At 43.7% G+C, this 11,786-nt stretch overlaps 1 pseudogene; it reads right to left on the bottom strand.

The window, feature by feature from the left end:
• Positions 1-416: 416 nt before the first annotated feature.
• On the bottom strand, positions 417-9,180 carry LOC122623869 (annotated as a pseudogene).
• Between the last annotated feature and the right edge of the window lie 2,606 nt (positions 9,181-11,786).

Genomic DNA, 11,786 nt, shown 5'->3' with positions numbered 1-11,786 from the left:
GTATTTGTTAATGAGGACTGCTCGCTTTTCAGCGCTGAGCTTTAGGAACCTCGCGCACTTCCGAAGAGGATGGATACCGCGGCAGACTCGGCAACGGTAGGATTGAGTACCTCGGGTACGTCTGCTCTCCAAGGCACACGCACTGCGTTCGTTTCGTTGACGAGGGGCCATGCTGAGGGTAGTTGAATGGCGAAAGGAGATCGAAAACGAAATGAAAAAGAATGGATGATTAGTGATAGTGAACTACAACTAAGGACGAGAGGCGCGCCTATTTATTGTGGAGATTCGGAAGACTCCGTCGGCAAAAGCACCACTTTTGCCACTGGACGTTTAACAACTCCACGTGCAGTACGGATATTTACTACACGGACGTTGCCGTCGGCTCCTGGGAAGACCGATTCAATTCTGCCGAGCCGCTACTCATTAGAGGGTAAGTTGTCGTCCTTGATGACGACCATGTCATCGATGCGGAGATTTTTGGACGGGTCCTGCCATTTAGTGCGCTTGTGGAGTTCTTTGAGGTACTCTTCTTTCCATCGCACACGGAACTGCTGATGGAGAGCCTTCAAATGCTGCCACCGATTAAGAACGGATTTCGTTTCTCCCTTTACTTCGGGTTCCACCGTGGACATAAGGGGTACCCCGACAAGGAAATGACCTGGCGTCAGAGCCAGCAAATCTGTCGGATCCTCAGACATAGGAGAGAGCGGCCTGGAGTTAAGGCTTCTATTTTTGCCAAGAGCGTGGAGAGCTCTTCGAACGTGTACTTTCGTGTGGCAGTGCATTTTTAAAATAGCGTCTTAAAAGTTTTTACGCGTGCTTCCCAGAAGCCTCCCATATGGGGTGCCCCCGGAGGAAGAAATTGCATCTCTTGATGACTATAGGCATTCGTCACCGACTCTTTTACGGCTTGAAGGAAATCGCAGGAAAGCAGGGGGGCAGCGCCAACAAAGGGTTTGCCATTGTCTGACTGGACTTGACGTGGACACCCTCTTCTGGATACAAATCGAGCGAAAGCAAGAAACTTTTCGGTCGTTAAGTCAGATGTAGGCTCTAAATTGATGGCCTTGGTGGGGAACCAAACAAAAACTAACACATACCCCTTTGTAATAAGACATGCTCTTCCCGTATAGTTCTTTATATCGAACGGACCGGCGTAATCCATGCCAGTGTACGTGAATGGTCGGTAGAACGATGCTCTTTCTTTGGGCAGGACACCCATCAGTTGGCTTTGCAACCGCTTTTTGTGGATCACACATACTTTGCTCGAAGTTACTACTGCTTTCATCAGGTTCTTAATTCTCGGAATCCAGTATTTCGACCGGATGAGGCGCACCATTAACTGGTTACCACCATGGAGAGTTATGCGATGTGTGAAATTCGCAAGGAGGCGAGAAAGCAGGCAGTTATACGGAAGAATCACTGGATGCCGTTCATTGTATTGAAGGCTTTCGGAAGCCGCCACACGGCCGCACGCTCTGATCAGTCCTTGCGGATCTAGAAACGGGTTCATGCTTAGGATGGAACTTGAACTTGGCACTGGACGCTTTTCACTTAGGCAGTGATATTCCACAGGGAATTCTCTGCGCTGAGTCTTCTAAATTAGGAACCGCTCGGTGGCGGCGATTTCAGTGGCCAGCAAATGCACATCAGATGGAGATGTCTGCTTCCTGCACCGCTGTATGAAGCGATAAACATAAGCAAGGACCCGTAGAGCTTTCTCAAGATTGGAAAAACGTGCCAACAACTCTTCAGAAGGAGCTTTTGTGAGATGGACTTTCAGAGCACGCTTCTCCAGGTCGGTCACCGGAGCGTTGTCGACCTGAGTTGGCCATTGGTTGCGTGGATTTTGCAACCAAGTCGGCCCGTGCCACCATAACTGGCTATCGGCTAGATCTTGGAGGAAAACTCCTCTACTTGCCAGGTCTGCTGGATTATGCTCAGATTGAACATAAGACCAATTCTCGGTTTTTGTGGCTTGGGCGATCTTCGTCACCCTATTGGCTACAAATGTGGTCCACTGGCACGCTGGCTTGCTTAACCATGCAAGCACTATTGTGGAGTCCGTCCAGCAGTAAAGTTCGGAGTTGATCGTAGGCATCTGCGGAATGATGGCTGCAGCCATTTGGGAAAGCAATAACGCTCCGCACAGCTCCAGTCTTGGGAGCGTTTTTACTGGTGCTACCCGGGTTTTCGCGGTTAGGAGTTGCACCATAATGGTGCTGCCCACTTCTACGCGGACATATATTGCCGCCCCATAAGCCTTTTGCGATGCATCGCAAAAGCCATGATGTTCGACCTTGAAATCTGGATGAAACGAGAGCCAGCGTGGAATGCGTATCTGCTCTAAAACCGAATAACTTTGAAGAAAATTAAGCCATCGCTGAGAAAGCTCATTTGGAATGTTTTCGTCCCACCCAAGCTCCTGTAGCCAAATCTCCTGCATCAAAATTTTAGCTCGAACGATAAACGGCGCTAACCAGCCTGCAGGGTCGAACAATTTGGCAATTTGGGACAGGACTTGGCGTTTTGTAAAGGACGTTTCAATAGCCAACTCTGGCGGAAGAAGAATTCGTCGGAGGTTGCCTTCCAGCGAATACCGAGGGTTTTGGCAGTGCTTTCTGCATCGATCTCGAGAAAATCAGTATTTAATAGATGGTCGCTCTGAATGGCCGTTTAAACTTCCTTTTGGTTGGTGGTCCATTTCCTCAATGGAAATCCGGCGGAATTCAGAGCGTCTCGGAGCTCTTGCACCTTGAGCTGAGCTTCTTCCGTGGAGTCCGCTCCGGCTAGAACATCATTCACATACATGAAATTTCGAATGATATTGCTAGCTTTTGGATGGCTGAGTTCTACGTCAGCTGCTAGCTGCTGCAGCACTCGGATGGCCAGGAAAGGCGCGCAATTGACTCCAAAGGTTACTGTTTTCAGTTCGAAATCTCTGAGTTCCCCTCTATTGTTTCGGAAAAGTATACGTTGGAATGGAGTGTGCTTCGGATCTACCCAGATCTGAATTCAGAATTTGAATGGTCAAGTCGGACTGTAAGACAGGGCCAGCATGAAGGATATCATTTAAACTGGTACCATTCGATGAAGGGCTGGAGGCATTGAATACTACACGGAGTTTAGTAGTTACGCTCTCCGGTTTTAAGACGGCGTGATGTGGCATATAATAGGCGTTGCAATCATGGGTAGGAAGAACTTGTCGCATGTGCTTTAAGTCGAGTTATTCCTGGATCACCGAATCGTATCTCGCTTTTAAGGCCTCATCTCTTTTTAGACGCTCATTTCTTAAAAACTGAGCGAACGCGAAAGACCCGGAACCGATATGTTCTGGGTCGCGAAAAGACAGGGTAACGACATATTTGCCGCACTCGTTTCTCGTGGTCGTTTGAAGGAAATTCTTCTCGCACATGGAATCGGACAGGATGGTTTTCCTTGTTGCACAAGTCGCAACTTTTCGATTTTGGAGACACTTTCGTCTCATAGGAATTTAGTTTTCTAGAGGGCCCACTTAAGTTCATCGCTTTGGAGTGCGACTGAATTGGTACGGACGGTCTCACATCATCGATGGCCTCTAGGGTTCGATGACGTTCTGTGAGGAAGGTGTTCAGCTCTACCCATGTCGGGATGTCGGCTTTCTAATGGAGCGACTGCTCCCATAAGGAGAGAGTTATCTTCGGGAGCTTGGATGAACACAGATATACCAGCAGGCAGTCCCAGTTCTCAGTGTTGATGCCTGACATTTCTAAGTCAGTTAAACAACCCTGAACAGTACTTTGCAGTACCTTCAAGGTCGCCCCAGATTCCTGTGGTATCGACTGCACATTAAACAGTATTTTCAACTGACTGTTTACCAACAATCGTTTATTTTCGAAACGCTCTGTTAGGTTTTCCCATGCAGAGCGGAAACCCTCGTTGGTGAGAGGCGAAATCGAAACGATGGCATGCGCGTCGCCACTTGTTTTGGTATTTAAATGGAATAACTTTTCAACCAGAGTCAGCCGTGGATTATTGATATAAATGGCTGTGAAAAGATCCCGGGAATTTTAGCTCGAACGATAAACGGCGCTAACCAGCCTGCAGGGTCGAACAATTTGGCAATTTGGGACAGGACTTGGCGTTTTGTAAAGGACGTTTCAATAGCCAACTCTGGCGGAACGAAGAAGAATTCGTCGGAGGTTGCCTTCCAGCGAATACCGAGGGTTTTGGCAGTGCTTTCTGCATCGATCTCGAGAAATTCAGTATTTAATAGATGGTCGCTCTGAATGGCCGTTAAAACTTCCTTTTGGTTGGAGGTCCATTTCCTCAATGGAAATCCGGCGGAATTCAGAGCGTCTCGGAGCTCTTGCACCTTGAGCTGAGCTTCTTCCGTGGAGTCCGCTCCGGCTAGAACATCATTCACATACATGAAATTTCGAATGATATTGCTAGCTTTTGGATGGCTGAGTTCTACGTCAGCTGCCAGCTGCTGCAGTACTCGGATGGCCAGAAAAGGCGCGCAATTGACTCCAAAGGTTACTGTTTTCAATTCGAAATCTCTGAGTTCCCCTCTATTGTTTCGGAAAAGTATACGTTGGAATGGAGTGTGCTTCGGATCTACCCAGATCTGCCGATACATTTTTCCGATATCGGCGCTAAACACGTATCGGAAATAGCGCCACTTCACAATTTGAATGGCCAAGTCGGACTGTAAGACAGGGCCAGCATGAAGGATATCATTTAAACTGGTACCATTCGATGAAGGGCTGGAGGCATTGAATACTACACGGAGTTTAGTAGTTACGCTCTCCGGTTTTAAGACGGCGTGATGTGGCATATAATAGGCGTTGCAATCATGGGTAGGAAGAACTTGTCGCATGTGCTTTAAGTCGAGTTATTCCTGGATCACCGAATCGTATCTCGCTTTTAAGGCCTCATCTCTTTTTAGACGCTGCTCATTTCTTAAAAACTGAGCGAACGCGAAAGACCCGGAACCGATATGTTCTGGGTCGCGAAAAGACAGGGTAACGACATATTTGCCGCACTCGTTTCTCGTGGTCGTTTGAAGGAAATTCTTCTCGCACATGGAATCGGACTCTTTTACCAACTTTATTGGTATATCCTCCACTTCCCAAAATTTTGTGAGTAGTTTGTCCAGTGAATTATCGTACGCGTGGGAGATCTGCGTCGAAAAGGAGGAAATTCTGCGTGATGCTGACACTGGCCCAGTTAGTACCCAGCCGAAAATGGTCTCTTGCCCCAAGAGAGAGCCACAGATGTTGGTTTTTGCTCCACTCAGAAGCACCGATGGCAGAATGTCGGCTCCGATAAGGACATCTATTTGTGCGCTCTCATAGAATTTGGGATCCGCCAGTGGGAAATCGGGAAGATCCCGAAGGAAATTTTGCGGAATTGGGTAGGAAGGCAGATTTCCGGCTAGTTGAGGGAGGACATAGGCCGTCGCCTCCAACTGCAACGCGGGCCTAGTCGGAGATCGGATGGTGAAACTGCAGAGCTTCTTGGACTGAGCGGATACTGTTTGTTTTAAGCCTGAGACTTGGGCTTGAACCACCTGGAATGGCAATCTAATTAGATTGAACAGTCGCTCGGTTATGAATGTTGCCTCTGATCCGGAGTCGATCAGGGCGCGTGCCTTAAAGTTAGTGCCAAGATGGGAAATATTGATTACGGCAGTGCCAAGAAGGATAGCTCTTGAGCCCGTCGCGAAATAATTTTGAACACCGGCTTGCTCATTTGGAACGAAATTGGCCTGATTAGCAGAAATTGGCCTTGCAGGATTTGAAGGACTTGAATTGCTGGAAAAGGGTTTGTTTCGGTGCAAGAACGTGTGATGCCGGCCACGGCAAGTAAAACAATTGTGCGTGCTTTACTCACGAAGCTGATGTCCCTTTGCAAAGCTGTTTAAGCATAACTGCTTCCGTTTAATGTAGGCTGACCGGTCGTCAACCGACATTTGGAGAAAACGCGGACATACACGGACAGGATGGTTTTCCTTGTTGCACAAGTCGCAACTTTTCGATTTTGGAGACACTTTCGTCTCATAGGAATTTAGTTTTCTAGAGGGCCCACTTAAGTTCATCGCTTTGGAGTGCGACTGAATTGGTACGGACGGTCTCACATCATCGATGGCCTCTAGGGTTCGATGACGTTCTGTGAGGAAGGTGTTCAGCTCTACCCATGTCGGGATGTCGGCTTTCTAATGGAGCGACTGCTCCCATACGGAGAGAGTTATCTTCGGGAGCTTGGATGAACACAGATATACCAGCAGGCAGTCCCAGTTCTCAGTGTTGATGCCTGACATTTCTAAGGCAGTTAAACAACCCTGAACAGTACTTTGCAGTACCTTCAAGGTCGCCCCAGATTCCTGTGGCATCGACTGCACATTAAACAGTATTTTCAACTGACTGTTTACCAACAATCGTTTATTTTCGAAACGCTCTGTTAGGTTTTCCCATGCAGAGCGGAAACCCTCGTTGGTGAGAGGCGAAATCGAAACGATGGCATGCGCGTCGCCACTTGTTTTGGTATTTAAATGGAATAACTTTTCAACCAGAGTCAGCCGTGGATTATTGATATAAATGGCTGTGAAAAGATCCCGGAAAGTCGTCCAGCGAAAATAGTCGCCTGCGAAAACTTCTGTATCGCATGGAGGCAACCGACAGCCAGAGGAAATGTAGGCCTGGGGCGCAGCGTTCGCGGCTGGGATGGACTGAGACGTGCCCTGCTCGATTTTATCAACGAGCTGGGCAACACACCTTTCATAGACTGAATAGCAATAACAGTATTTAGCCCTGAGAATAGGCATGTTGCCTGCTGCCGCTTCGCCTGCTGACACAAGGCACTCTGAGCAGATGTCGAATTCCTTTTCAACCTTGTCCCATAGGGTTCGGACTTGGTCGCGACGGACGCTAAGCATCGTGACGGTTGGAGCTGCGGATTCCGGAGTGTTAACTTGAGCCTCAAATTCGCTTAAGCGGTCAGAAACCGAAATGAATTTGGCTAGCGCTAGATCGGAAGCAGCCATATTTATAGCTGTGCGCTGTACTGTGGCTTTGGATGGAGTAGCACAGTCGTCGGAAATCTGCGCAGGCGTTTCTTTATCTTTTCTCCGCGTTGTAAGTACTTCTAAAAACAAACACAAATTAATATCCAAGCAATACAGGAAAAAATATTTGTCGGGTGAACGACTTATATTTGGCGGTCGTATTATTTATTTATGGATGAAAAAATTATTGTCTTGTAGTTTTTTAAATTTTTTTTGAAAATTTAAAAAATAGTTAAATAAATATAAAAAATTTATTTGTTAAAAAAGAAAAAAAACCGCTTTTAATTTATTGCTCGGAAATTGATTTGGAAATTTATTGAAAAAATTGATGGAAAACAAAACGCCTTTTCCGCGTCGGCACTTGGAAAAAATTTTATTTGTGGCTTGGATTTGCCGACGGGAAACAATTTACACTTTGGTATATGTTTAAAAGGAAAATATGTCGGTAATATATGTATGTGGATGTAATATATGCAATGTATATGTGATATATGTGGATGTAATATATGTAATGTACATGTGATATATGTATGTGATGTAATATATGAAATGTATATGTGATATATGTATGTGGTGTAATATATGTAATGTATGTGGATGTTATATAAGTTAAAAGATATTTTTATTTCTCTTTTAAAAAAAGAACACGTCAGGTTTTATTGGTGTTACTTTTAGAACTAACTGGACTAAGTTTTACAATTAATAATTAAACCTATTCTCTGCCGACGTCGCTGATGTCGTTGAAGCCGTCGCTGCCGCTGTAGCTTTGCCGCTGCCGTTGTGGCTGCGCCGTTGTCGCTGATGGTGTCCGATGTCGTTGGCGTTCCCACGACTTGGCCGGTGCAGACATTCTGCTGATGCAGCGCACGTGGCGGATGCACTGCCGTCGTAGCTGGAGTCAATGGGCCTGTTCTTGCTGAGCTGTTGTTTGTTGTGCAATTTCTTGGATTATGTTGGGCTGCATTGGGCTTGTTGTTGTTATTGGGACTTCGCTGACTGTCTGCTCGTGGCGGATGTACTGCATGTGGTGGAGTCGTGATCGAGATTTGGGTTCTTGGGTGTTCTTATTATATTTGGTCTTAACTTATATATTGATGTAATATATGTTGATGTAATATATGGAACTGGCGTGTAAATGTTTAATTAATATTTAATTTGGAATGGCCAGGGGGTATGTGTTGTTTATTTTGTTATTGTATTCTTCGATAGCAAATTGTATTAAGTGGACTGCGGAGTTAAAGAAAAAATGTGTTGCGAAAAGAATTTGGCTTGCGTTGGACACAGTGAAACGAGAACTGAATTTTTGCCACTTTTGGCAGAGCTTTGGACTTAGAAATTTTCACTGAACTTGGCACAAATTATTTTCACTTTTTCACATTTGGAATTTTGCACTTTTCGGACTGCATGTATACTTAAATATATTCGGAAATTTGGACTTAGAAATTTAGATATTTTCACGAATGAGGGTGAAAGGAGAACGGTGGGAAATATGGCGGCGCCCGTAGGAATGAATAAGTACTTTTCTTTAATTGCCTTTTGTCGGAGAAATCCGTTAGATTTGACAATAAATCTTACAGCAAATTGAACGAAATTGGATTTTCGAACCTTTTGCTGCAGACCGGCAATTAAATGGAATGGAAATTTCGTACTTATCTTGTAATTTGTTCGCTGGTGGACAAACTGGAAAATCCCGGTGATCTGGCTCGAATGGATCAAAATGTTGGGTGTAATGGAGGCTGCTGTCCTAGAATTTTCCAAATCGGCTGAAATAAAAAACACTCGAAACGGCGAACACTTGACTTTTCTTAATTGCGCAGGCGCGACCGGGCGTATGTTTATTCCTTAGTAATAGTTTTTACACTGAAGCTTATTCTAATTAGTTAGGCTGTCCCAAGCGCAGCGGAGACTCCTTGGAGACTCTGTGGTGAAGAGCGAGAGAGCGTGAGAGGGAGCGGAGAGCGGGAGACAGTCCAAACCCCGTAATTTGGACACTTTATATTAAGGATAGTCCAATTAGATAATTATTAATTAGATAGATTTTTACTTTTATATTGAACACTGGCTTATCGCCTACCTCTCAAAGACAGCTGATTGTCGATTACATGCGTAAGACAATATTGGCTGCTAATCATTTTGTAACATTTGTGGTTTATATTTCCTCAGAGAATGAAAAAAGTTTAAGGTGTTGTCATGGAAAACAGTAGCACAGGTATGTAGATTTGTAGTTCACTAACATTTTTATACCCGCTACTCGTAGAGTAAAATCGTATACTAGATTCGTTAAAAAGTAAGTATGTATGTAGGATCAATAGCCGAGACGATCCGGCCATGTCCGTTTGTCCGTCCCTATGAACGTCGAGATCTCAGGAACTACAAAAGCTAGAAAGTTCAGATTAAGCATGCAGACTCCAGAGACATAGACGCAGCGCAAGTTTGTCGATTCATGTTACCACGCTCACTCTAACGCCCAAAAACCGCCCAAAACTGCCACTCCCACATTTTTAAAAAATGTTTTGATATTTTTTCATTTTTTTATTAGTCTTGTAAATTTCTATCGATTTGCCGAAAACGCCCACAAACCGCCAACTGTCAGTGTTTAAATTTCTCCTACGCACTTCCACTAGCTGAGTAACGGGTATCAGATAGTCGGGGAACTCGACTATAGCGTTCTCTCTTGTTGTGTATGTTATATGTTTTTGTGTAGTTGTATCCTGTTTTGTTTATGTGCCGTTTTTACTTAACAAATGTAGCAGTGTTTCGTGGAATATAACTTTTGTATGGCAAATCACGGCAAGTTATTTTATAACATGTGTATAATATTATACAACTAGTTTCATATGCTCTTTTTAGAAAAAATTTTTGTAGTTGAATATTTGTTTGGGCATGCAGAGCTGCTAGTCATTTGCTGTCGTCTCTTATCATCTCAAGCTCCCTGGTATTGTTGATATTGAATTCCTTTAGCATTTGTAGCGAAAGAACTTCTTCCACCTTGCTCTCTCGTGCTTGGAGTTGAAGAACTGGTGGTGCAGCCTCGGCGTACGTCATCATCTTTGTCTCATACACGTCATTTGCTATAACGATTGTAGAGTTCTGGGATTGGACTAGGAAAGTTCCTTCCAAGGTTGTCTCCTCCCTGTCGATGAGTACGGTGCCTCTGAAGTCATTCAGGAGAATGGTGCCGGTCAGGATTTCCTCGTGGTCCGCTACGTGTTGGCTATTGATGATCTTGCTGTTAGGTGTTCGACTTCTTAGTAGCGGTGTGATACACGTGTCGTTGGTTAGGTCTACTAGGTTTATTTTATTACAAATTGACTTATCGTTATGGGTTTCACAATTTCCTTTAAGGCCGTAATTTATTTGGTTGCATTAGATGATTTTAGTGTATTTTATCTCGTAAATTATTTTACCCTTTTTTATTGGTTTTAAAATTGCATGTGTACAGGTTTCGTTAGAAATTAAAGGTATGCTAATAATGTACAATAGGTTTTTGCCGTTGGTAGCTATTTTTATTTTGGAAAATTCTAGCAGTTCTTCTAGGTTCATGAAAACAATCTCTTTATTGAATAGGTTTTCGATTTGTTCAGTTTCATATTCTGATAATATAATGGAATTTATGGTATCTGTTTTTGCCCAATCTATTGCATGGACAATAACCTTGTCCTCTTTAGTTCCTCTTTAAGTATGTTCCTCTTTAAGTATGTGTAATTTATATTGCAACAGAGAGATTTTTTCGTCTATAAAATTTTTATTTTCTGACGTGGCCTTAATTATATTGTTGGTTATTAAGCTTAGCTGTTTAATTCTATCATTTAGTACTTTATTTATTATTAACTGTTTATTATTGTTCTCGAGCTGTTCGTTTATTTTATTGATTATTATTTCTTTGTCATGGTGGTCCGGTGAACCGGCCAACCATTTCCATGCCGTTACCAGAGCATCTATTGCCCTTTTTTGTTTTTTAAAAGGTTTAAGTTTTCTTAAGTCTGATTCCGACTTCATAAGTTCGAATTTTAAGAAAGGGAGAAGTGGGTGCGCTTTATTAATTTCATTTAATCTGTTCGATATGTCACCGAACGCGGATTCGTATTCTTCAATGTTGAACACGTGGATAATTTTAAATGTCCCGTTTTGCAGAACAGCGGTTCCCGTTTTTATGGGAATGAGTTGGGAGTGGGTGTAGTCTAGTATGGTAACCCGTCCGAAACATGTTGGCAATAAGAGTAACCTGCGAATGAATGTTATTTCTTAATATTATTTTTGTGTACTATTCTCCCTGAATGTGTTTTTATGGTGGTGTTCCTATCCTCTTGGACTATTTCTTTTCTGTATCTCGGTGTTAGTTTTGACCCCAACCTTTTATCTATTTTCACATAAACTGTTTCCCCTACCTCGTATTTCTTTATTGGGTTCTTTCTTTGGTTGTGGTATTCTAAGTCGGTATTCTGTTTTTTTTCTATTTTTCGCTGATCTTTTTCCTAACATCTTGAAGTTCTTGGGGGTTTGCGCTTAATTGGTTTCCGAAAAATAAGTCTATTGGTTTTTTTTGTGTTGTTGAGTGAACTGAAGTATTGTATTCTTCAACTGCTTTAAAGAGTAGTTCTTCAAATTCAAGTGTGCTTTCGTCTAGCTTAAGGCATCTCATTATCTCTGTTAGAGTTGAATGAAATCTTTCGACTTGCCCATTGCTAGTCGAAGTATAGGGCGGTGTCGTGTAGACTTTTGCCTGCAGCTGCTCTTG

The sequence above is a fragment of the Drosophila teissieri genome, chromosome 2L (genome assembly GCF_016746235.2).
Source record: "Drosophila teissieri strain GT53w chromosome 2L, Prin_Dtei_1.1, whole genome shotgun sequence".
Lineage (NCBI taxonomy): Eukaryota > Metazoa > Arthropoda > Insecta > Diptera > Drosophilidae > Drosophila > Drosophila teissieri.
This window is presented reverse-complemented; position numbering and strand designations above follow the sequence as displayed.